Source organism: Idiotropiscis lumnitzeri, chromosome 7 (genome assembly GCF_059441095.1).
Source record: "Idiotropiscis lumnitzeri isolate Australia: NSW breed Sydney's pygmy pipehorse chromosome 7, RoL_Ilum_1.0, whole genome shotgun sequence".
Lineage (NCBI taxonomy): Eukaryota > Metazoa > Chordata > Actinopteri > Syngnathiformes > Syngnathidae > Idiotropiscis > Idiotropiscis lumnitzeri.
Genome location: NC_142397.1, coordinates 23,910,666 through 23,936,445, shown reverse-complemented (window position 1 = coordinate 23,936,445; position 25,780 = coordinate 23,910,666).

Genomic DNA, 25,780 nt, shown 5'->3' with positions numbered 1-25,780 from the left:
GGTCGCAGTCTCCCCAGGAGGCGTGAGTTCGAATCCCACCTCAGACAGAGCCTATTGAAAGTACCAAGCAATAACAAAGCAAACACAGTCAAGAGAGCATTACCAGTTACCAGGATGGCAGAGCGGTCTAAGGCGTTGCGTTCAGATCGCAGTCACCCCAGGAGGCGTGGGTTCGAATCCCACCTCAGACAGAGGCCATTGAAAGTACCAAGCAATAACAAAGCAAACACATTAAAGAGGCCATTACCAGGTGCCAGGATGGCAGAGCGGTCTAAGGCGTTGCGTTCAGGTCGCTGTAACCCCAGGAGGCGTGGGTTCGAATCCCACCTCAGACCGAGCCCATTGAAAGTACCGAGCAAGAACAAAGCAAACACAGTCAAGAGAGCATTACCAGGTGCCAGGATGGCAGAGCGGTCTAAGGCGTTGCGTTCAGGTCGCAGTCTCCCCAGGAGACGTGGGTTCGAATCCCGCCTCAGACAGAGCCCATCGAAAGTACCAAGCAAGAAAAAAGCAAACACAGTAAAGAGGCCATTACCAGCTGCCAGGATGGCAGAGCGGTCTAAGGCGTTGCATTCAGGTCGCAGTCACCCAAGGAGGCGTGGGTTCGAATCCCGCCTCAGAGAGAGCCCATTGAAAGTACCAAGCAATAACAAAGCAAACACAGTCACGAGAGCATTACCAGTTGCCAGGATGGCAGAGCGGTCAAAGGCGTTGCGTTCAGGTCGCAGTCTCCCCAGGAGGCGTGGGTTCGAATCCCGCCTCAGACAGAGCCCATTCGTTCAGGTCGCAGTCTCCCCAGGAGGCGTGGGTTCGAATCCCGCCTCAGACAAAGCCCATCGAATGTACTAAGCAAGAACATAGCAAACAAAGTCAAGAGAGCATTACCAGTTACCAGGATTGCAGAGCGGTCTAAGGCGTTGCGTTCAGGTCGCAGTCACCCCAGGAGGCGTGGGTTCGAATCCCGCCTCAGACAGAGCCCATTCGTTCAGGTCGCAGTCTCCCCAGGAGGCGTGGGTTCGAATTCCGCCTCAGACAGAGCCAATTGAAAGTACCAAGCAATAACAAAGCAAACACAGTCAAGAGAGCATTACCAGTTACCAGGATTGCAGAGCGGTCTAAGGCGTTGCGTTCAGGTCGCAGTCACCCCAGGAGGCGTGGGTTTGAATCCCACCTCAGACAGAGCCCATTGAAAGTACCAAGCAAGAACAAAATAAACACAGTCAAGAGTGCATTACCAGGTGCCAGGATGGCAGAGCGGTCTATGGCGTTGCGTTCTGGTCGCAGTCTCCCCAGGAGGAGTGGGTTCGAATCAGGCCTCAGACAGAGCCCATTGAAAGTACCAAGCAAGAACAAAGCAAACACAGTCATGAGAGGATTACCAGTTGCCAGAATGGCAGAGCGGTCTAAAGCGTTGCGTTCAGATCGCAGTAACCCCAGGAGGCGTGGGTGCGAATCCCACCTCAGACAGAGCCCATTGAAAGTACCAAGCAAGAACAAAGCAAACACATTCAAGAGAGCATTACCAGGTGCCAGGATGGCAAAGTGGTCAAAGGCGCTGCGTTCCGGTCGCAGTCTCCCCAGGAGGCGTGGGTTCGAATCCCACCTCAGACAGAGCCCATTGAAAGTACCAAGCAATAACAAAGCAAACACAGTCAAGAGAGCATTACCAGTTACCAGGATGGCAGAGCGGTCTAAGGCGTTGCGTTCAGGTCGCAGTCACCCCAGGAGGCGTGGGTTTGAATCCCACCTCAGACAGAGCCCATTGAAAGTACCAAGCAATAACAAAGCAAACACAGTCAAGAGAGCATTACCAGTTGCCAGGATGGCAGAGCGGTCAAAGGCGTTGCATTCAGGTCGCAGTCACCCAAGGAGGCGTGGGTTCGAATCCCGCCTCAGACAGAGCCCATTGAAAGTACCAAACAATAACAAAGCAAACACAGTCAATAGAGCATTACCAGTTGCCAGGATGGCAGAGCGGTCAAAGGCGTTGCATTCAGGTCGCAGTCTCCCCAGGAGGCGTGGGTTCGAATTCCGCCTCAGACAGAGCCAATTGAAAGTACCAAGCAATAACAAAGCAAACACAGTCAAGAGAGCATTACCAGTTGCCAGGATGGCAGAGCGGTCAAAGGCGTTGCGTTCAGGTCGCAGTCTCCCCAGGAGGCGTGGGTTCGAATCCCGCCTCAGACAGAGCCCATTCGTTCAGGTCGCAGTCTCCCCAGGAGGCGTGGGTTCGAATCCCGCCTCAGACAAAGCCCATCGAATGTACTAAGCAAGAACATAGCAAACACAGTCAAGAGAGCATTACCAGGTGCCAGGATGGCAGAGCGGTCTAAGGCGTTGCGTTCAGGTCGCAGTCTCCCCAGGAGACGTGGGTTCGAATCCCGCCTCAGACACAGCCCATCGAAAGTACCAAGCAAGAACAAAGCAAACACATTCAAGAGAGCATTACCAGGTGCCAGGATGGCAATGTGGTCAAAGGCGCTGCGTTCAGGTCGCAGTCTCCCCAGGAGGCGTGGGTTCGAATCCCACCTCAGACAGAGCCTATTGAAAGTACCAAGCAATAACAAAGCAAACACAGTCAAGAGAGCATTACCAGTTACCAGGATGGCAGAGCGGTCTAAGGCGTTGCGTTCAGATCGCAGTCACCCCAGGAGGCGTGGGTTCGAATCCCACCTCAGACAGAGGCCATTGAAAGTACCAAGCAATAACAAAGCAAACACATTAAAGAGGCCATTACCAGGTGCCAGGATGGCAGAGCGGTCTAAGGCGTTGCGTTCAGGTCGCTGTAACCCCAGGAGGCGTGGGTTCGAATCCCACCTCAGACCGAGCCCATTGAAAGTACCGAGCAAGAACAAAGCAAACACAGTCAAGAGAGCATTACCAGGTGCCAGGATGGCAGAGCGGTCTAAGGCGTTGCGTTCAGGTCGCAGTCTCCCCAGGAGACGTGGGTTCGAATCCCGCCTCAGACAGAGCCCATCGAAAGTACCAAGCAAGAAAAAAGCAAACACAGTAAAGAGGCCATTACCAGCTGCCAGGATGGCAGAGCGGTCTAAGGCGTTGCATTCAGGTCGCAGTCACCCAAGGAGGCGTGGGTTCGAATCCCGCCTCAGACAGAGCCCATTCGTTCAGGTCGCAGTCTCCCCAGGAGGCGTGGGTTCGAATCCCTCCTCAGACAAAGCCCATCGAATGTACTAAGCAAGAACATAGCAAACAAAGTCAAGAGAGCATTACCAGTTACCAGGATTGCAGAGCGGTCTAAGGCGTTGCGTTCAGGTCGCAGTCACCCCAGGAGGCGTGGGTTCGAATCCCGCCTCAGACAGAGCCCATTCGTTCAGGTCGCAGTCTCCCCAGGAGGCGTGGGTTCGAATTCCGCCTCAGACAGAGCCAATTGAAAGTACCAAGCAATAACAAAGCAAACACAGTCAAGAGAGCATTACCAGTTACCAGGATTGCAGAGCGGTCTAAGGCGTTGCGTTCAGGTCACAGTCACCCCAGGAGGCGTGGGTTCGAATCCCGCCTCAGACAGAGCCCATTGAAAGTATCAAGCAATAACAAAGCAAACACAGTCAATAGAGCATTACCAGTGTCCAGGATGGCAGAGCGGTCAAAGGCGTTGCTTTCAGGTCGCCGTCTCCCCAGGAGGCGTGGGTTCGAATCCTGCCTCAGAATGAGCCCATTGAAAGTACCAAGCAATAACAAAGCAAACACAGTCACGAGAGCATTACCAGTTGCCAGGATGGCAGAGCGGTCAAAGGCGTTGCGTTCAGGTCGCAGTCTCCCCAGGAGGCGTGGGTTCGAATCCCGCCTCAGACAGAGCCCATTCGTTCAGGTCGCAGTCTCCCCAGGAGGCGTGGGTTCGAATCCCGCCTCAGACAAAGCCCATCGAATGTACTAAGCAAGAACATAGCAAACAAAGTCAAGAGAGCATTACCAGTTGCCAGGATGGCAGAGCGGTCTAAGGCGTTGCGTTCAGGTCGCAGTCTCCCCAGGAGGCGTGGGTTCGAATCCCGCCTCAGACAGAGCCCATCGAAAGAACCAAGCAAGAACAAAGTAAACACAGTCAAGAGAGCATTACCAGTTACCAGGATTGCAGAGCGGTCTAAGGCGTTGCGTTCAGGTCGCAGTCACCCCAGGAGGCGTGGGTTCGAATCCCGCCTCAGACAGAGCCCATTCGTTCAGGTCGCAGTCTCCCCAGGAGGCGTGGGTTCGAATTCCGCCTCAGACAGAGCCAATTGAAAGTACCAAGCAATAACAAAGCAAACACAGTCAAGAGAGCATTACCAGTTACCAGGATTGCAGAGCGGTCTAAGGCGTTGCGTTCAGGTCACAGTCACCCCAGGAGGCGTGGGTTCGAATCCCGCCTCAGACAGAGCCCATTGAAAGTATCAAGCAATAACAAAGCAAACACAGTCAATAGAGCATTACCAGTGTCCAGGATGGCAGAGCGGTCAAAGGCGTTGCTTTCAGGTTGCCGTCTCCCCAGGAGGCGTGGGTTCGAATCCTGCCTCAGAATGAGCCCATTGAAAGTACCAAGCAATAACAAAGCAAACACAGTCACGAGAGCATTACCAGTTGCCAGGATGGCAGAGCGGTCAAAGGCGTTGCGTTCAGGTCGCAGTCTCCCCAGGAGGCGTGGGTTCGAATCCCGCCTCAGACAGAGCCCATTCGTTCAGGTCGCAGTCTCCCCAGGAGGCGTGGGTTCGAATCCCGCCTCAGACAAAGCCCATCGAATGTACTAAGCAAGAACATAGCAAACAAAGTCAAGAGAGCATTACCAGTTGCCAGGATGGCAGAGCGGTCTAAGGCGTTGCGTTCAGGTCGCAGTCTCCCCAGGAGGCGTGGGTTCGAATCCCGCCTCAGACAGAGCCCATCGAAAGAACCAAGCAAGAACAAAGCAAACACAGTCAAGAGAGCATTACCAGGTGCCAGGATGGCAGAGCGGTCTAAGGCGTTGCGTTCAGGTCGCAGTCTCCCCAGGAGACGTGGGTTCGAATCCCGCCTCAGACAGAGCCCATCGAAAGTACCAAGCAAGAACAAAGCAAACACAGTAAAGAGGCCATTACCAGGTGCCAGGATGGCAGAGCGGTCTAAGGCGTTGCGTTCAGGTCGCAGTAACCCCAGGAGGCGTGGGTTCGAATCCCGCCTCAGACAGAGCCCATTCGTTCAGGTCGCAGTCTCCCCAGGAGGCGTGGGTTCGAATCCCACCTCAGACCGAGCCCATTGAAAGTACCAAGCAAGAACAAAGCAAACACATTCAAGAGAGCATTACCAGGTGCCAGGATGGCAAAGTGGTCAAAGGCGCTGCGTTCAGGTCGCAGTCTCCCCAGGAGGCGTGGGTTCGAATCCCACCTCAGACAGAGCCTATTGAAAGTACCAAGCAATAACAAAGCAAACACAGTCAAGAGAGCATTACCAGTTACCAGGATGGCAGAGCGGTCTAAGGCGTTGCGTTCAGGTCGCAGTCACCCCAGGAGGCGTGGGTTCGAATCCCACCTCAGACAGAGCCCATTGAAAGTACCAAGCAATAACAAAGCAAACACAGTCATGAGAGGATTACCAGTTGCCAGGATGGCAGAGCGGTCTAAAGCGTTTCGTTCAGGTCGCAGTAACCCCAGGAGGCGTGGGTGCGAATCCCACCTCAGACAGAGCCCATTGAAAGTACCAAGCAAGAACAAAGCAAACACAGTCATGAGAAGATTACCAGTTGCCAGGATGGCAGAGCGGTCTAAGGCGTTGCGTTCAGGTCGCAGTCTCCCCAGGAGGCGTGGGTTCGAATCCCACCTCAGACCGAGCCCATTGAAAGTACCAAGCAAGAACAAAGCAAACACATTCAAGAGAGCATTACCAGGTGCCAGGATGGCAAAGTGGTCAAAGGCGCTGCGTTCAGGTCGCAGTCTCCCCAGGAGGCGTGGGTTCGAATCCCGCCTCAGACAGAGCCCATTCGTTCAGGTCGCAGTCTCCCCAGGAGGCGTGGGTTCGAATCCCGCCTCAGACAAAGCCCATCGAATGTACTAAGCAAGAACATAGCAAACAAAGTCAAGAGAGCATTACCAGTTGCCAGGATGGCAGAGCGGTCTAAGGCGTTGCGTTCAGGTCGCAGTCTCCCCAGGAGGCGTGGGTTCGAATCCCGCCTCAGACAGAGCCCATCGAAAGTACCAAGCAAGAACAAAGCAAACACAGTCAAGAGAGCATTACCAGGTGCCAGGATGGCAGAGCGGTCTAAGGCGTTGCGTTCAGGTCGCAGTCTCCCCAGGAGACGTGGGTTCGAATCCCGCCTCAGACAGAGCCCATCGAAAGTACCAAGCAAGAACAAAGCAAACACAGTAAAGAGGCCATTACCAGGTGCCAGGATGGCAGAGCGGTCTAAGGCGTTGCGTTCAGGTCGCAGTAACCCCAGGAGGCGTGGGTTCGAATCCCGCCTCAGACAGAGCCCATTCGTTCAGGTCGCAGTCTCCCCAGGAGGCGTGGGTTCGAATCCCACCTCAGACCGAGCCCATTGAAAGTACCAAGCAAGAACAAAGCAAACACATTCAAGAGAGCATTACCAGGTGCCAGGATGGCAAAGTGGTCAAAGGCGCTGCGTTCAGGTCGCAGTCTCCCCAGGAGGCGTGGGTTCGAATCCCGCCTCAGACAGAGCCCATTGAAAGTATCAAGCAATAACAAAGCAAACACAGTCAATAGAGCATTACCAGTGTCCAGGATGGCAGAGCGGTCAAAGGCGTTGCTTTCAGGTCGCCGTCTCCCCAGGAGGCGTGGGTTCGAATCCTGCCTCAGAATGAGCCCATTGAAAGTACCAAGCAATAACAAAGCAAACACAGTCACAAGAGCATTACCAGTTGCCAGGATGGCAGAGCGGTCAAAGGCGTTGCGTTCAGGTCGCAGTCTCCCCAGGAGGCGTGGGTTCGAATCCCGCCTCAGACAGAGCCCATTCGTTCAGGTCGCAGTCTCCCTAGGAGGCGTGGGTTCGAATCCCGCCTCAGACAAAGCCCATCGAATGTACTAAGCAAGAACATAGCAAACAAAGTCAAGAGAGCATTACCAGTTGCCAGGATGGCAGAGCGGTCTAAGGCGTTGCGTTCAGGTCGCAGTCTCCCCAGGAGGCGTGGGTTCGAATCCCGCCTCAGACAGAGCCCATCGAAAGAACCAAGCAAGAACAAAGCAAACACAGTCAAGAGAGCATTACCAGGTGCCAGGATGGCAGAGCGGTCTAAGGCGTTGCGTTCAGGTCGCAGTCTCCCCAGGAGACGTGGGTTCGAATCCCGCCTCAGACAGAGCCCATCGAAAGTACCAAGCAAGAACAAAGCAAACACAGTAAAGAGGCCATTACCAGGTGCCAGGATGGCAGAGCGGTCTAAGGCGTTGCGTTCAGGTCGCAGTAACCCCAGGAGGCGTGGGTTCGAATCCCGCCTCAGACAGAGCCCATTCGTTCAGGTCGCAGTCTCCCCAGGAGGCGTGGGTTCGAATCCCACCTCAGACCGAGCCCATTGAAAGTACCAAGCAAGAACAAAGCAAACACATTCAAGAGAGCATTACCAGGTGCCAGGATGGCAAAGTGGTCAAAGGCGCTGCGTTCAGGTCGCAGTCTCCCCAGGAGGCGTGGGTTCGAATCCCACCTCAGACAGAGCCTATTGAAAGTACCAAGCAATAACAAAGCAAACACAGTCAAGAGAGCATTACCAGTTACCAGGATGGCAGAGCGGTCTAAGGCGTTGCGTTCAGGTCGCAGTCACCCCAGGAGGCGTGGGTTCGAATCCCACCTCAGACAGAGCCCATTGAAAGTACCAAGCAATAACAAAGCAAACACAGTCAAGAGAGCATTACCAGTTGCCAGGATGGCAGAGCGGTCAAAGGCGTTGCATTCAGGTCGCAGTCACCCCAGGAGGCGTGGGTTCGAATTCCGCCTCAGACAGAGCCAATTGAAAGTACCAAGCAAGAACAAAGCAAACACATTCAAGAGAGCATTACCAGTTGCCAGGATGGCAGAGCTGTCTAAAGCGTTGCGTTCAGGTCGCAGTCTCCCCAGGAGGCGTGGGTTCGAATCCCACCTCAGACAGAGCCCATTGAAAGTACCAAGCAATAACAAAGCAAACACATTCAAGAGAGCATTACCAGGTGCCAGGATGGAAGAGCGGTCTAAGGCGTTGCGTTCAGGTCGCAGTCTCCCCAGGAGGCGTGGGTTCGAATCCCGCCTCAGACAGAGCCAATTGAAAGTACCAAGCAAGAACAAAGCAAACACAGTCAAGAGAGCATTACCAGCTGCCAGGATGGCAGAGCGGTCTAAGGCGTTGCGTTCAGGTCGCAGTCACCCCAGCAGGCGTGGGTTCGAATCCCCCCTCAGACAGAGCCCATTGAAAGTACCAAGCAAGAACAAAATAAACACAGTCAAGAGAGCATTACCAGGAGCCAGGATGGCAGAGCGGTCTAAGGCGTTGCGTTCAGGTCGCAGTCTCCCCAGGAGGCGTGGGTTCGAATCAGGCCTCAGACAGAGCCCATTGAAAGTACCAAGCAAGAACAAAATAAACACAGTCAAGAGTGCATTACCAGGTGCCAGGATGGCAGAGCGGTCTAAGGCGTTGCGTTCAGGTCGCAGTCTCCCCAGGAGGCGTGGGTTCGAATCAGGCCTCAGACAGAGCCCATTGAAAGTACCAAGCAAGAACAAAGCAAACACAGTCATGAGAGGATTACCAGTTGCCAGGATGGCAGAGCGGTCTAAAGCGTTTCGTTCAGGTCGCAGTAACCCCAGGAGGCGTGGGTGCGAATCCCACCTCAGACAGAGCCCATTGAAAGTACCAAGCAAGAACAAAGCAAACACAGTCATGAGAAGATTACCAGTTGCCAGGATGGCAGAGCGGTCTAAGGCGTTGCGTTCAGGTCGCAGTCTCCCCAGGAGGCGTGGGTTCGAATCCCACCTCAGACCGAGCCCATTGAAAGTACCAAGCAAGAACAAAGCAAACACATTCAAGAGAGCATTACCAGGTGCCAGGATGGCAAAGTGGTCAAAGGCGCTGCGTTCAGGTCGCAGTCTCCCCAGGAGGCGTGGGTTCGAATCCCGCCTCAGACAGAGCCCATTCGTTCAGGTCGCAGTCTCCCCAGGAGGCGTGGGTTCGAATCCCGACTCAGACAAAGCCCATCGAATGTACTAAGCAAGAACATAGCAAACAAAGTCAAGAGAGCATTACCAGTTGCCAGGATGGCAGAGCGGTCTAAGGCGTTGCGTTCAGGTCGCAGTCTCCCCAGGAGGCGTGGGTTCGAATCCCGCCTCAGACAGAGCCCATCGAAAGTACCAAGCAAGAACAAAGCAAACACAGTCAAGAGAGCATTACCAGGTGCCAGGATGGCAGAGCGGTCTAAGGCGTTGCGTTCAGGTCGCAGTCTCCCCAGGAGACGTGGGTTCGAATCCCGCCTCAGACAGAGCCCATCGAAAGTACCAAGCAAGAACAAAGCAAACACAGTAAAGAGGCCATTACCAGGTGCCAGGATGGCAGAGCGGTCTAAGGCGTTGCGTTCAGGTCGCAGTAACCCCAGGAGGCGTGGGTTCGAATCCCGCCTCAGACAGAGCCCATTCGTTCAGGTCGCAGTCTCCCCAGGAGGCGTGGGTTCGAATCCCACCTCAGACCGAGCCCATTGAAAGTACCAAGCAAGAACAAAGCAAACACATTCAAGAGAGCATTACCAGGTGCCAGGATGGCAAAGTGGTCAAAGGCGTTGCGTTCAGGTCGCAGTCTCCCCAGGAGGCGTGGGTTCGAATCCCACCTCAGACAGAGCCCATTGAAAGTACCAAGCAATAACAAAGCAAACACAGTCAAGAGAGCATTACCAGTTACCAGGATGGCAGAGCGGTCTAAGGCGTTGCGTTCAGGTCGCAGTCACCCCAGGAGGTGTGGGTTCGAATCCCACCTCAGACAGAGCCCATTGAAAGTACCAAGCAATAACAAAGCAAACACAGTCAAGAGAGCATTACCAGTTGCCAGGATGGCAGAGCAGTCAAAGGCGTTGCATTCAGGTCGCAGTCACCCAAGGAGGCGTGGGTTCGAATCCCGCCTCAGAGAGAGCCCATTGAAAGTACCAAGCAATAACAAAGCAAACACAGTCAATAGAGCATTACCAGTTGCCAGGATGGCAGAGCGGTCAAAGGCGTTGCATTCAGGTCGCAGTCTCCCCAGGAGGCGTGGGTTCGAATTCCGCCTCAGACAGAGCCAATTGAAAGTACCAAGCAATAACAAAGCAAACACAGTCAAGAGAGCATTACCAGTTACCAGGATTGCAGAGCGGTCTAAGGCGTTGCGTTCAGGTCGCAGTCACCCCAGGAGGCGTGGGTTCGAATCCCGCCTCAGACAGAGCCCATTGAAAGTATCAAGCAATAACAAAGCAAACACAGTCAATAGAGCATTACCAGTTGCCAGGATGGCAGAGCGGTCAAAGGCGTTGCTTTCAGGTCGCCGTCTCCCCAGGAGGCGTGGGTTCGAATCCTGCCTCAGAATGAGCCCATTGAAAGTACCAAGCAATAACAAAGCAAACACAGTCACGAGAGCATTACCAGTTGCCAGGATGGCAGAGCGGTCAAAGGCGTTGCGTTCAGGTCGCAGTCTCCCCAGGAGGCGTGGGTTCGAATCCCGCCTCAGACAGAGCCCATTCGTTCAGGTCGCAGTCTCCCCAGGAGGCGTGGGTTCGAATCCCGCCTCAGACAAAGCCCATCGAATGTACTAGGCAAGAACATAGCAAACAAAGTCAAGAGAGCATTACCAGTTGCCAGGATGGCAGAGCGGTCGAAGGCATTGCGTTCAGGTCGCAGTAACCCCAGGAGGCGTGGGTTCGAATCCCGCCTCAGACAGAGCCCATTCGTTCAGGTCGCAGTCTCCCCAGGAGGCGTGGGTTCGAATCCCGCCTCAGACAGAGCCCATCGAAAGAACCAAGCAAGAACAAAGCAAACACAGTCAAGAGAGCATTACCAGGTGCCAGGATGGCAGAGCGGTCTAAGGCGTTGCGTTCAGGTCGCAGTCTCCCCAGGAGACGTGGGTTTGAATCCCGCCTCAGACAGAGCCCATCGAAAGTACCAAGCAAGAACAAAGCAAACACAGTAAAGAGGCCATTACCAGGTGCCAGGATGGCAGAGCGGTCTAAGGCGTTGCGTTCAGGTCGCAGTAACCCCAGGAGGCGTGGGTTCGAATCCCGCCTCAGACAGAGCCCATTCGTTCAGGTCGCAGTCTCCCCAGGAGGCGTGGGTTCGAATCCCACCTCAGACCGAGCCCATTGAAAGTACCAAGCAAGAACAAAGCAAACACATTCAAGAGAGCATTACCAGGAGCCAGGATGGCAAAGTGGTCAAAGGCGCTGCGTTCAGGTCGCAGTCTCCCCAGGAGGCGTGGGTTCGAATCCCACCTCAGACAGAGCCTATTGAAAGTACCAAGCAATAACAAAGCAAACACAGTCAAGAGAGCATTACCAGTTACCAGGATGGCAGAGCGGTCTCAGGCGTTGCGTTCAGGTCGCAGTCACCCCAGGAGGCGTGGGTTCGAATCCCACCTCAGAAATAGCCCATTGAAAGTACCAAGCAATAACAAAGCAAACACAGTCAAGAGAGCATTACCAGTTGCCAGGATGGCAGAGCGGTCAAAGGCGTTGCATTCAGGTCGCAGTCACCCCAGGAGGCGTGGGTTCGAATTCCGCCTCAGACAGAGCCAATTGAAAGTACCAAGCAAGAACAAAGCAAACACATTCAAGAGAGCATTACCAGTTGCCAGGATGGCAGAGCTGTCTAAAGCGTTGCGTTCAGGTCGCAGTCTCCCCAGGAGGCGTGGGTTCGAATCCCACCTCAGACAGAGCCCATTGAAAGTACCAAGCAATAACAAAGCAAACACAGTCAAGAGAGCATTACCAGCTGCCAGTTTGGCAGAGCGGTCTAAGGCGTTGCTTTCAGGTCGCCGTCTCCCCAGGAGGCGTGGGTTTGAATCCTGCCTCAGAATGAGCCCATTGAAAGTACCAAGCAATAACAAAGCAAACACAGTCACGAGAGCATTACCAGTTGCCAGGATGGCAGAGCGGTCAAAGGCGTTGCGTTCAGGTCACAGTCTCCCCAGGAGGCGTGGATTTCGAATCCCGCCTCAGACAGAGCCCATTCGTTCAGGTCGCAGTCTCCCCAGGAGGCGTGGGTTCGAATCCCGCCTCAGACAAAGCCCATCCAATGTACTAAGCAAGAACATAGCAAACAAAGTCAAGAGAGCATTACCAGTTGCCAGGATGGCAGAGCGGTCTAAGGCATTGCGTTCAGGTCGCAGTCTCCCCAGGAGGCGTGGGTTCGAATCCCGCCTCAGACAGAGCCCATCGAAAGAACCAAGCAAGAACAAAGCAAACACAGTCAAGAGAGCATTACCAGGTGCCAGGATGGCAGAGCGGTCTAAGGCGTTGCGTTCAGGTCGCAGTCTCCCCAGGAGACGTGGGTTTGAATCCCGCCTCAGACAGAGCCCATCGAAAGTACCAAGCAAGAACAAAGCAAACACAGTAAAGAGGCCATTACCAGGTGCCAGGATGGCAGAGCGGTCTAAGGCGTTGCGTTCAGGTCGCAGTAACCCCAGGAGGCGTGGGTTCGAATCCCGCCTCAGACAGAGCCCATTCGTTCAGGTCGCAGTCTCCCCAGGAGGCGTGGGTTCGAATCCCACCTCAGACCGAGCCCATTGAAAGTACAAAGCAAGAACAAAGCAAACACATTCAAGAGAGCATTACCAGGTGCCAGGATGGCAAAGTGGTCAAAGGCGCTGCGTTCAGGTCGCAGTCTCCCCAGGAGGCGTGGGTTCGAATCCCACCTCAGACAGAGCCTATTGAAAGTACCAAGCAATAACAAAGCAAACACAGTCAAGAGAGCATTACCAGTTACCAGGATGGCAGAGCGGTCTAAGGCGTTGCGTTCAGGTCGCAGTCACCCCAGGAGGCGTGGGTTCGAATCCCACCTCAGAAATAGCCCATTGAAAGTACCAAGCAATAACAAAGCAAACACAGTCAAGAGAGCATTACCAGTTGCCAGGATGGCAGAGCGGTCAAAGGCGTTGCATTCAGGTCGCAGTCACCCCAGGAGGCGTGGGTTCGAATTCCGCCTCAGACAGAGCCAATTGAAAGTACCAAGCAAGAACAAAGCAAACACATTCAAGAGAGCATTACCAGTTGCCAGGATGGCAGAGCTGTCTAAAGCGTTGCGTTAAGGTCGCAGTCTCCCCAGGAGGCGTGGGTTCGAATCCCACCTCAGACAGAGCCCATTGAAAGTACCAAGCAATAACAAAGCAAACACATTCAAGAGAGCATTACCAGGTGCCAGGATGGCAGAGCGGTCAAAGGCGCTGCGTTCAGGTCGCAGTCTCCCCAGCAGGCGTGGGTTCGAATCCCGCCTCAGACAGAGCCCATTGAAAGTACCAAGCAAAAACAAAGCAAACACAGTCAAGAGAGCATTACCAGCTGCCAGGATGGAAGAGCGGTCTAAGGCGTTGCGTTCAGGTCGCAGTCTCCCCAGGAGGCGTGGTTTCGAATCCCGCCTCAGACAGAGCCAATTGAAAGTACCAAGCAAGAACAAAGCAAACACAGTCAAGAGAGCATTACCAGTTGCCAGGATGGCAGAGCTGTCTAAAGCGTTGCGTTCAGGTCGCAGTCTCCCCAGGAGGCGTGGGTTCGAATCCCACCTCAGACAGAGCCCATTGAAAGTACCAAGCAATAACAAAGCAAACACAGTCAAGAGAGCATTACCAGCTGCCAGTTTGGCAGAGCGGTCTAAGGCGTTGCTTTCAGGTCGCCGTCTCCCCAGGAGGCGTGGGTTCGAATCCTGCCTCAGAATGAGCCCATTGAAAGTACCAAGCAATAACAAAGCAAACACAGTCACGAGAGCATTACCAGTTGCCAGGATGGCAGAGCGGTCAAAGGCGTTGCGTTCAGGTCACAGTCTCCCCAGGAGGCGTGGATTTCGAATCCCGCCTCAGACAGAGCCCATTCGTTCAGGTCGCAGTCTCCCCAGGAGGCGTGGGTTCGAATCCCGCCTCAGACAAAGCCCATCCAATGTATTAAGCAAGAACATAGCAAACAAAGTCAAGAGAGCATTACCAGTTGCCAGGATGGCAGAGCGGTCTAAGGCATTGCGTTCAGGTCGCAGTCTCCCCAGGAGGCGTGGGTTCGAATCCCGCCTCAGACAGAGCCCATCGAAAGAACCAAGCAAGAACAAAGCAAACACAGTCAAGAGAGCATTACCAGGTGCCAGGATGGCAGAGCGGTCTAAGGCGTTGCGTTCAGGTCGCAGTCTCCCCAGGAGACGTGGGTTTGAATCCCGCCTCAGACAGAGCCCATCGAAAGTACCAAGCAAGAACAAAGCAAACACAGTAAAGAGGCCATTACCAGGTGCCAGGATGGCAGAGCGGTCTAAGGCGTTGCGTTCAGGTCGCAGTAACCCCAGGAGGCGTGGGTTCGAATCCCGCCTCAGACAGAGCCCATTCGTTCAGGTCGCAGTCTCCCCAGGAGGCGTGGGTTCGAATCCCACCTCAGACCGAGCCCATTGAAAGTACAAAGCAAGAACAAAGCAAACACATTCAAGAGAGCATTACCAGGTGCCAGGATGGCAAAGTGGTCAAAGGCGCTGCGTTCAGGTCGCAGTCTCCCCAGGAGGCGTGGGTTCGAATCCCACCTCAGACAGAGCCTATTGAAAGTACCAAGCAATAACAAAGCAAACACAGTCAAGAGAGCATTACCAGTTACCAGGATGGCAGAGCGGTCTAAGGCGTTGCGTTCAGGTCGCAGTCACCCCAGGAGGCGTGGGTTCGAATCCCACCTCAGAAATAGCCCATTGAAAGTACCAAGCAATAACAAAGCAAACACAGTCAAGAGAGCATTACCAGTTGCCAGGATGGCAGAGCGGTCAAAGGCGTTGCATTCAGGTCGCAGTCACCCCAGGAGGCGTGGGTTCGAATTCCGCCTCAGACAGAGCCAATTGAAAGTACCAAGCAAGAACAAAGCAAACACATTCAAGAGAGCATTACCAGTTGCCAGGATGGCAGAGCTGTCTAAAGCGTTGCGTTAAGGTCGCAGTCTCCCCAGGAGGCGTGGGTTCGAATCCCACCTCAGACAGAGCCCATTGAAAGTACCAAGCAATAACAAAGCAAACACATTCAAGAGAGCATTACCAGGTGCCAGGATGGCAGAGCGGTCAAAGGCGCTGCGTTCAGGTCGCAGTCTCCCCAGCAGGCGTGGGTTCGAATCCCGCCTCAGACAGAGCCCATTGAAAGTACCAAGCAAAAACAAAGCAAACACAGTCAAGAGAGCATTACCAGCTGCCAGGATGGAAGAGCGGTCTAAGGCGTTGCGTTCAGGTCGCAGTCTCCCCAGGAGGCGTGGTTTCGAATCCCGCCTCAGACAGAGCCAATTGAAAGTACCAAGCAAGAACAAAGCAAACACAGTCAAGAGAGCATTACCAGTTGCCAGGATGGCAGAGCTGTCTAAAGCGTTGCGTTCAGGTCGCAGTCTCCCCAGGAGGCGTGGGTTCGAATCCCACCTCAGACAGAGCCCATTGAAAGTACCAAGCAATAACAAAGCAAACACAGTCAAGAGAGCATTACCAGCTGCCAGTTTGGCAGAGCGGTCTAAGGCGTTGCTTTCAGGTCGCCGTCTCCCCAGGAGGCGTGGGTTCGAATCCTGCCTCAGAATGAGCCCATTGAAAGTACCAAGCAATAACAAAGCAAACACAGTCACGAGAGCATTACCAGTTGCCAGGATGGCAGAGCGGTCAAAGGCGTTGCGTTCAGGTCACAGTCTCCCCAGGAGGCGTGGATTTCGAATCCCGCCTCAGACAGAGCCCATTCGTTCAGGTCGCAGTCTCCCCAGGAGGCGTGGGTTCGAATCCCGCCTCAGACAAAGCCCATCCAATGTATTAAGCAAGAACATAGCAAACAAAGTCAAGAGAGCATTACCAGTTGCCAGGATGGCAGAGCGGTCTAAGGCATTGCGTTCAGGTCGCAGTCTCCCCAGGAGGCGTGGGTTCGAATCCCGCCTCAGACAGAGCCCATCGAAAGAACCAAGCAAGAACAAAGCAAACACAGTCAAGAGAGCATTACCAGGTGCCAGGATGGCAGAGCGGTCTAAGGCGTTGCGTTCAGGTCGCAGTCTCCCCAGGAGACGTGGGTTTGAATCCCGCCTCAGACAGAGCCCATCGAAAGTACCAAGCAAGAACAAAGCAAACACAGTAAAGAGGCCATTACCAGGTGCCAGGATGGCAGAGCGGTCTAAGGCGTTGCGTTCAGGTCGCAGTAACCCCAGGAGGCGTGGGTTCGAATCCCGCCTCAGACAGAGCCCATTCGTTCAGGTCGCAGTCTCCCCAGGAGGCGTGGGTTCGAATCCCACCTCAGACCGAGCCCATTGAAAGTACCAAGCAAGAACAAAGCAAACACATTCAAGAGAGCATTACCAGGTGCCAGGATGGCAAAGTGGTCAAAGGCGCTGCGTTCAGGTCGCAGTCTCCCCAGGAGGCGTGGGTTCGAATCCCACCTCAGACAGAGCCTATTGAAAGTACCAAGCAATAACAAAGCAAACACAGTCAAGAGAGCATTACCAGTTACCAGGATGGCAGAGCGGTCTAAGGCGTTGCGTTCAGGTCGCAGTCACCCCAGGAGGCGTGGGTTCGAATCCCACCTCAGAAATAGCCCATTGAAAGTACCAAGCAATAACAAAGCAAACACAGTCAAGAGAGCATTACCAGTTGCCAGGATGGCAGAGCGGTCAAAGGCGTTGCATTCAGGTCGCAGTCACCCCAGGAGGCGTGGGTTCGAATTCCGCCTCAGACAGAGCCAATTGAAAGTACCAAGCAAGAACAAAGCAAACACATTCAAGAGAGCATTACCAGTTGCCAGGATGGCAGAGCTGTCTAAAGCGTTGCGTTAAGGTCGCAGTCTCCCCAGGAGGCGTGGGTTCGAATCCCACCTCAGACAGAGCCCATTGAAAGTACCAAGCAATAACAAAGCAAACACATTCAAGAGAGCATTACCAGGTGCCAGGATGGCAGAGCGGTCAAAGGCGCTGCGTTCAGGTCGCAGTCTCCCCAGCAGGCGTGGGTTCGAATCCCGCCTCAGACAGAGCCCATTGAAAGTACCAAGCAAAAACAAAGCAAACACAGTCAAGAGAGCATTACCAGCTGCCAGGATGGAAGAGCGGTCTAAGGCGTTGCGTTCAGGTCGCAGTCTCCCCAGGAGGCGTGGGTTCGAATCCCGCCTCAGACAGAGCCCATTGAAAGTACCAACAAGAACAAAGCAAACACAGTCAAGAGAGCATTACCAGCTGCCAGGATGGCAGAGCGGTCTAAGGCGTTGCGTTCAGGTCGCAGTCACCCCAGCAGGCGTGGGTTCGAATCCCCCCTCAGACAGAGCCCATTGAAAGTACCAAGCAAGAACAAAATAAACACAGTCAAGAGAGCATTACCAGGAGCCAGGATGGCAGAGCGGTCTAAGGCGTTGCGTTCAGGTCGCAGTCTCCCCAGGAGGCGTGGGTTCGAATCAGGCCTCAGACAGAGCCCATTGAAAGTACCAAGCAAGAACAAAATAAACACAGTCAAGAGTGCATTACCAGGTGCCAGGATGGCAGAGCGGTCTAAGGCGTTGCGTTCAGGTCGCAGTCTCCCCAGGAGGCGTGGGTTCGAATCAGGCCTCAGACAGAGCCCATTGAAAGTACCAAGCAAGAACAAAGCAAACACAGTCATGAGAGGATTACCAGTTGCCAGGATGGCAGAGCGGTCTAAAGCGTTGCGTTCAGGTCGCAGTAACCCCAGGAGGCGTGGGTGCGAATCCCACCTCAGACAGAGCCCATTGAAAGTACCAAGCAAGAACAAAGCAAACACAGTCATGAGAAGATTACCAGTTGCCAGGATGGCAGAGCGGTCTAAGGCGTTGCGTTCAGGTCGCAGTCTCCCCAGGAGGCGTGGGTTCGAATCCCACCTCAGACCGAGCCCATTGAAAGTACCAAGCAAGAACAAAGCAAACACATTCAAGAGAGCATTACCAGGTGCCAGGATGGCAAAGTGGTCAAAGGCGCTGCGTTCAGGTCGCAGTCTCCCCAGGAGGCGTGGGTTCGAATCCCGCCTCAGACAGAGCCCATTCGTTCAGGTCGCAGTCTCCCCAGGAGGCGTGGGTTCGAATCCCGCCTCAGACAAAGCCCATCGAATGTACTAAGCAAGAACATAGCAAACAAAGTCAAGAGAGCATTACCAGTTGCCAGGATGGCAGAGCGGTCTAAGGCGTTGCGTTCAGGTCGCAGTCTCCCCAGGAGGCGTGGGTTCGAATCCCGCCTCAGACAGAGCCCATCGAAAGTACCAAGCAAGAACAAAGCAAACACAGTCAAGAGGCCATTACCAGGTGCCAGGATGGCAGAGCGGTCTAAGGCGTTGCGTTCAGGTCGCAGTAACCCCAGGAGGCGTGGGTTCGAATCCCGCCTCAGACAGAGCCCATTGAAAGTACCAAGCAAGAACAAAGCAAACACATTCAAGAGAGCATTACCAGGTGCCAGGATGGCAAAGTGGTCAAAGGCGCTGCGTTCAGGTCGCACTCTCCCCAGGAGGCGTGGGTTCGAATCCCACCTCAGACGGAGCCTATTGAAAGTACCAAGCAATAACAAAGCAAACAGAGTCAAGAGAGCATTACCAGTTACCAGGATGGCAGAGCGGTCAAAGGCGTTGCATTCAGGTCGCAGTCACCCCAGGAGGCGTGGATTCGAATTCCGCCTCAGACAGAGCCAATTGAAAGTACCAAGTAAGAACAAAATAAACACAGTCAAGAGTGCATTACCCGGTGCCAGGATGGCAGAGCGGTCTAAGGCGTTGCGTTCAGGTCGCAGTCTCCCCAGGAGGCGTGGGTTCGAATCAGGCCTCAGACAGAGCCCATTGAAAGTACCAAGCAAGAACAAAGCAAACACAGTCATGAGGATTACCAGTTGCCAGGATGGCAGAGCGGTCTAAAGCGTTGCGTTCAGGTCGCAGTAACCCCAGGAGGCGTGGGTGTGAATCCCACCTCAGACAGAGCCCATTGAAAGTACCAAGAAAGAACAAAGCAAACACAGTCATGAGAAGATTACCAGTTGCCAGGATGGCAGAGCGGTCTAAGGCGTTGCGTTCAGGTCGCAGTCTCCCCAGGAGGCGTGGGTTCGAATCCCACCTCTGACCGAGCCCATTGAAAGTACCAAGCAAGAACAAAGCAAACACATTCAAGAGAGCATTACCAGGTGCCAGGATGGCAAAGTGGTCAAAGGCGCTGCGTTCAGGTCGCAGTCTCCCCAGGAGGCGTGGGTTCGAATCCCACCTCAGACAGAGCCCATTGAAAGTACCAAGCAATAACAAAGCAAACACAGTCAAGAGAGCATTACCAGTTGCCAGGATGGCAGAGCGGTCTAAGGCGTTGCGTTCAGGTCGCAGTCACCCCAGGAGGCGTGGGTTCGAATCCCGCCTCAGACAGAGCCCATTGAAAGTATCAAGCAATAACAAAGCAAACACAGTCAATAGAGCATTACCAGTTGCCAGGATGGCAGAGCGGTCAAAGGCGTTGCTTTCAGGTCACAGTCTCCCCAGGAGGCGTGGGTTCGAATCCCGCCTCAGACAGAGCCCATTCGTTCAGGTCGCAGTCTCCCCAGGAGGCGTGGGTTCAAATCCCGCCTCAGACAAAGCCCATCGAATGTACTAAGCAAGAACATAGCAAACAAAGTCAAGAGAGCATTACCAGTTGCCAGGATGGCAGAGCGGTCTAAGGCGTTGCGTTCAGGTCGCAGTCTCCCCAGGAGGCGTGGGTTCGAATCCCACCTCAGACAGAGCCCATTGAAAGTACCAAGCAATAACAAAGCAAACACAGTCAAGAGAGCATTACCAGTTACCAGGATGGCAGAGCGGTCTAAGGCGTTGCGTTCAGGTCGCAGTCTCCCCAGGAGGCGTGGGTTCGAATCCCGCCTCAGAAAGAGCCCATTGAAAGTACCAAGCAATAACAAAGCAAACACAGTCACGAGAGCATTACCAGTTGCCAGGATGGCAGAGCGGTCTAAGGCGTTGCGTTCAGGTCACAGTCTCCCCAGGAGGCGTGGGTTCGAATCCCGCCTCAGACAGAGCCCATTCGTTCAGGTCGCAGTCTCCCCAGGAGGCGTGGGTTCAAATCCCGCCTCAGACAAAGCCCATCGAATGTACTAAGCAAGAACATAGCAAACAAAGTCAAGAGAGCATTACCAGTTGCCAGGATGGCAGAGCGGTCTAAGGCGTTGCGTTCAGGTCGCAGTCTCCCCAGGAGGCGTGGGTTCGAATCCCGCCTCAGACAGAGCCCATCGAAAGTACCAAGCAAGAACAAAGCAAACACAGTCAAGAGAGCATTACCAGCTGCCAGGATGGCAGAGCGGTCTAAGGCGTTGCGTTCAGGTCGCGGTCTCCCCAGGAGGCGTGGGTTCGAATCCCGCCTCAGACAGAGCCCATCGAAAGTACCAAGCAAGAACAAAGCAAACACAGTCAAGAGAGCATTACCAGCTGCCAGGATGGCAGAGCGGTCTAAGGCGTTGCGTTCAGGTCGCAGTCACCCCAGCAGGCGTGGGTTCGAATCCCGCCTCAGACAGAGCCCATCGAAAGTACCAAGCAAGAACAAAGCAAACACAGTCAAGAGAGCATTACCAGTTGCCAGGATGGCAGAGCGGTCTAAGGCGTTGCGTTCAGGTCGCAGTCTCCCCAGGAGACGTGGGTTCGAATCCCGCCTCAGACAGAGCCCATCGAAAGTACCAAGCAAGAACAAAGCAAACACAGTAAAGAGGCCATTACCAGGTGCCAGGATGGCAGAGCGGTCTAAGGCGTTGCGTTCAGGTGGCAGTAACCCCAGGAGGCGTGGGTTCGAATCCCGCCTCAGACAGAGCCCATTCGTTCAGGTCGCAGTCTCCCCAGGAGGCGTGGGTTCGAATCCCACCTCAGACCGAGCACATTGAAAGTACTAAGCAAGAACAAAGCAAACACATTCAAGAGAGCATTACCAGGTGCCAGGATGGCAAAGTGGTCAAAGGCGCTGCGTTCAGGTCGCAGTCTCCCCAGGAGGCGTGGGTTCGAATCCCACCTCAGACAGAGCCTATTGAAAGTACCAAGCAATAACAAAGCAAACACAGTCAAGAGAGCAATACCAGTTACCAGGATGGCAGAGCGGTCTAAGGCGTTGCGTTCAGGTCGCAGTCACCCCAGGAGGCGTGGGTTCGAATCCCACCTCAGACAGAGCCCATTGAAAGTACCAAGCAAGAACAAAGCAAACACAGTCAAGAGAGCATTACCAGTTGCCAGGATGGCAGAGCGGTCAAAGGCGTTGCATTCAGGTCGCAGTCACCCCAGGAGGCGTGGGTTCGAATTCCGCCTCAGACAGAGCCAATTGAAAGTACCAAGCAAGAACAAAGCAAACACATTCAAGAGAGCAATACCAGTTGCCAGGATGGCAGAGCTGTCTAAAGCGTTGCGTTCAGGTCACAGTCTCCCCAGGAGGCGTGGGTTCGAATCCCACCTCAGACAGAGCCCATTGAAAGTACCAAGCAATAACAAAGCAAACACATTCAAGAGAGCATTACCAGGTGCCAGGATGGCAGAGCGGTCAAAGGCGCTGCGTTCAGGTCGCAGTCTCCCCAGCAGGCGTGGGTTCGAATCCCGCCTCAGACAGAGCCCATTGAAAGTACCAAGCAAAAACAAAGCAAACACAGTCAAGAGAGCATAACCAGCTGCCAGGATGGAAGAGCGGTCTAAGGCGTTGCGTTCAGGTCGCAGTCTCCCCAGGAGGCGTGGGTTCGAATCCCCCCTCAGACAGAGCCCATTGAAAGTACCAAGCAAGAACAAAGCAAACACAGTCATGAGAGGATTACCAGTTGCCAGGATGGCAGAGCGGTCTAAAGCGTTGCGTTCAGGTCGCAGTAACCCCAGGAGGCGTGGGTGCGAATCCCACCTCAGACAGAGCCCATTGAAAGTACCAAGCAAGAACAAAGCAAACACAGTCATGAGAAGATTACCAGTTGCCAGGATGGCAGAGCGGTCTAAGGCGTTGCGTTCAGGTCGCAGTCTCCCCAGGAGGCGTGGGTTCGAATCCCACCTCAGACCGAGCCCATTGAAAGTACCAAGCAAGAACAAAGCAAACACATTCAAGAGAGCATTACCAGGTGCCAGGATGGCAAAGTGGTCAAAGGCGCTGCGTTCAGGTCGCAGTCTCCCCAGGAGGCGTGGGTTCGAATCCCACCTCAGACAGAGCCCATTGAAAGTACCAAGCAATAACAAAGCAAACACAGTCAAGAGAGCATTACCAGTTACCAGGATGGCAGAGCGGTCAAAGGCGTTGCATTCAGGTCGCAGTCACCCAAGGAGGCGTGGGTTCGAATCCCGCCTCAGAGAGAGCCCATTGAAAGTACCAAGCAATAACAAAGCAAACACAGTCAATAGAGCATTACCAGTTGCCAGGATGGCAGAGCGGTCAAAGGCGTTGCTTTCAGGTCGCCGTCTCCCCAGGAGGCGTGGGTTCGAATCCCGCCTCAGAAAGAGCCCATTGAAAGTACCAAGCAATAACAAAGCAAACACAGTCACGAGAGCATTACCAGTTGCCAGGATGGCAGAGCGGTCAAAGGCGTTGCGTTCAGGTCGCAGTCTCCCCAGGAGGCGTGGGTTCGAATCCCACCTCAGACCGAGCCCATTGAAAGTACCAAGCAAGAACAAAGCAAACACATTCAAGAGAGCATTACCAGGTGCCAGGATGGCAAAGTGGTCAAAGGCGCTGCGTTCAGGTCGCACTCTCCCCAGGAGGCGTGGGTTCGAATCCCACCTCAGACGGAGCCTATTGAAAGTACCAAGCAATAACAAAGCAAACACAGTCAAGAGAGCATTACCAGTTACCAGGATGGCAGAGCGGTCAAAGGCGTTGCATTCAGGTCGCAGTCACCCCAGGAGGCGTGGATTCGAATTCCGCCTCAGACAGAGCCAATTGAAAGTACCAAGTAAGAACAAAATAAACACAGTCAAGAGTGCATTACCCGGTGCCAGGATGGCAGAGCGGTCTAAGGCGTTGCGTTCAGGTCGCAGTCTCCCCAGGAGGCGTGGGTTCGAATCAGGCCTCAGACAGAGCCCATTGAAAGTACCAAGCAAGAACAAAGCAAACACAGTCATGAGGATTACCAGTTGCCAGGATGGCAGAGCGGTCTAAAGCGTTGCGTTCAGGTCGCAGTAACCCCAGGAGGCGTGGGTGTGAATCCCACCTCAGACAGAGCCCATTGAAAGTACCAAGAAAGAACAAAGCAAACACAGTCATGAGAAGATTACCAGTTGCCAGGATGGCAGAGCGGTCTAAGGCGTTGCGTTCAGGTCGCAGTCTCCCCAGGAGGCGTGGGTTCGAATCCCACCTCTGACCGAGCCCATTGAAAGTACCAAGCAAGAACAAAGCAAACACATTCAAGAGAGCATTACCAGGTGCCAGGATGGCAAAGTGGTCAAAGGCGCTGCGTTCAGGTCGCAGTCTCCCCAGGAGGCGTGGGTTCGAATCCCACCTCAGACAGAGCCCATTGAAAGTACCAAGCAATAACAAAGCAAACACAGTCAAGAGAGCATTACCAGTTGCCAGGATGGCAGAGCGGTCTAAGGCGTTGCGTTCAGGTCGCAGTCACCCCAGGAGGCGTGGGTTCGAATCCCGCCTCAGACAGAGCCCATTGAAAGTATCAAGCAATAACAAAGCAAACACAGTCAATAGAGCATTACCAGTTGCCAGGATGGCAGAGCGGTCAAAGGCGTTGCTTTCAGGTCACAGTCTCCCCAGGAGGCGTGGGTTCGAATCCCGCCTCAGACAGAGCCCATTCGTTCAGGTCGCAGTCTCCCCAGGAGGCGTGGGTTCAAATCCCGCCTCAGACAAAGCCCATCGAATGTACTAAGCAAGAACATAGCAAACAAAGTCAAGAGAGCATTACCAGTTGCCAGGATGGCAGAGCGGTCTAAGGCGTTGCGTTCAGGTCGCAGTCTCCCCAGGAGGCGTGGGTTCGAATCCCACCTCAGACAGAGCCCATTGAAAGTACCAAGCAATAACAAAGCAAACACAGTCAAGAGAGCATTACCAGTTACCAGGATGGCAGAGCGGTCTAAGGCGTTGCGTTCAGGTCGCAGTCTCCCCAGGAGGCGTGGGTTCGAATCCCGCCTCAGAAAGAGCCCATTGAAAGTACCAAGCAATAACAAAGCAAACACAGTCACGAGAGCATTACCAGTTGCCAGGATGGCAGAGCGGTCTAAGGCGTTGCGTTCAGGTCACAGTCTCCCCAGGAGGCGTGGGTTCGAATCCCGCCTCAGACAGAGCCCATTCGTTCAGGTCGCAGTCTCCCCAGGAGGCGTGGGTTCAAATCCCGCCTCAGACAAAGCCCATCGAATGTACTAAGCAAGAACATAGCAAACAAAGTCAAGAGAGCATTACCAGTTGCCAGGATGGCAGAGCGGTCTAAGGCGTTGCGTTCAGGTCGCAGTCTCCCCAGGAGGCGTGGGTTCGAATCCCGCCTCAGACAGAGCCCATCGAAAGTACCAAGCAAGAACAAAGCAAACACAGTCAAGAGAGCATTACCAGCTGCCAGGATGGCAGAGCGGTCTAAGGCGTTGCGTTCAGGTCGCGGTCTCCCCAGGAGGCGTGGGTTCGAATCCCGCCTCAGACAGAGCCCATCGAAAGTACCAAGCAAGAACAAAGCAAACACAGTCAAGAGAGCATTACCAGCTGCCAGGATGGCAGAGCGGTCTAAGGCGTTGCGTTCAGGTCGCAGTCACCCCAGCAGGCGTGGGTTCGAATCCCGCCTCAGACAGAGCCCATCGAAAGTACCAAGCAAGAACAAAGCAAACACAGTCAAGAGAGCATTACCAGTTGCCAGGATGGCAGAGCGGTCTAAGGCGTTGCGTTCAGGTCGCAGTCTCCCCAGGAGACGTGGGTTCGAATCCCGCCTCAGACAGAGCCCATCGAAAGTACCAAGCAAGAACAAAGCAAACACAGTAAAGAGGCCATTACCAGGTGCCAGGATGGCAGAGCGGTCTAAGGCGTTGCGTTCAGGTGGCAGTAACCCCAGGAGGCGTGGGTTCGAATCCCGCCTCAGACAGAGCCCATTCGTTCAGGTCGCAGTCTCCCCAGGAGGCGTGGGTTCGAATCCCACCTCAGACCGAGCACATTGAAAGTACAAAGCAAGAACAAAGCAAACACATTCAAGAGAGCATTACCAGGTGCCAGGATGGCAAAGTGGTCAAAGGCGCTGCGTTCAGGTCGCAGTCTCCCCAGGAGGCGTGGGTTCGAATCCCACCTCAGACAGAGCCTATTGAAAGTACCAAGCAATAACAAAGCAAACACAGTCAAGAGAGCAATACCAGTTACCAGGATGGCAGAGCGGTCTAAGGCGTTGCGTTCAGGTCGCAGTCACCCCAGGAGGCGTGGGTTCGAATCCCACCTCAGACAGAGCCCATTGAAAGTACCAAGCAAGAACAAAGCAAACACAGTCAAGAGAGCATTACCAGTTGCCAGGATGGCAGAGCGGTCAAAGGCGTTGCATTCAGGTCGCAGTCACCCCAGGAGGCGTGGGTTCGAATTCCGCCTCAGACAGAGCCAATTGAAAGTACCAAGCAAGAACAAAGCAAACACATTCAAGAGAGCAATACCAGTTGCCAGGATGGCAGAGCTGTCTAAAGCGTTGCGTTCAGGTCACAGTCTCCCCAGGAGGCGTGGGTTCGAATCCCACCTCAGACAGAGCCCATTGAAAGTACCAAGCAATAACAAAGCAAACACATTCAAGAGAGCAT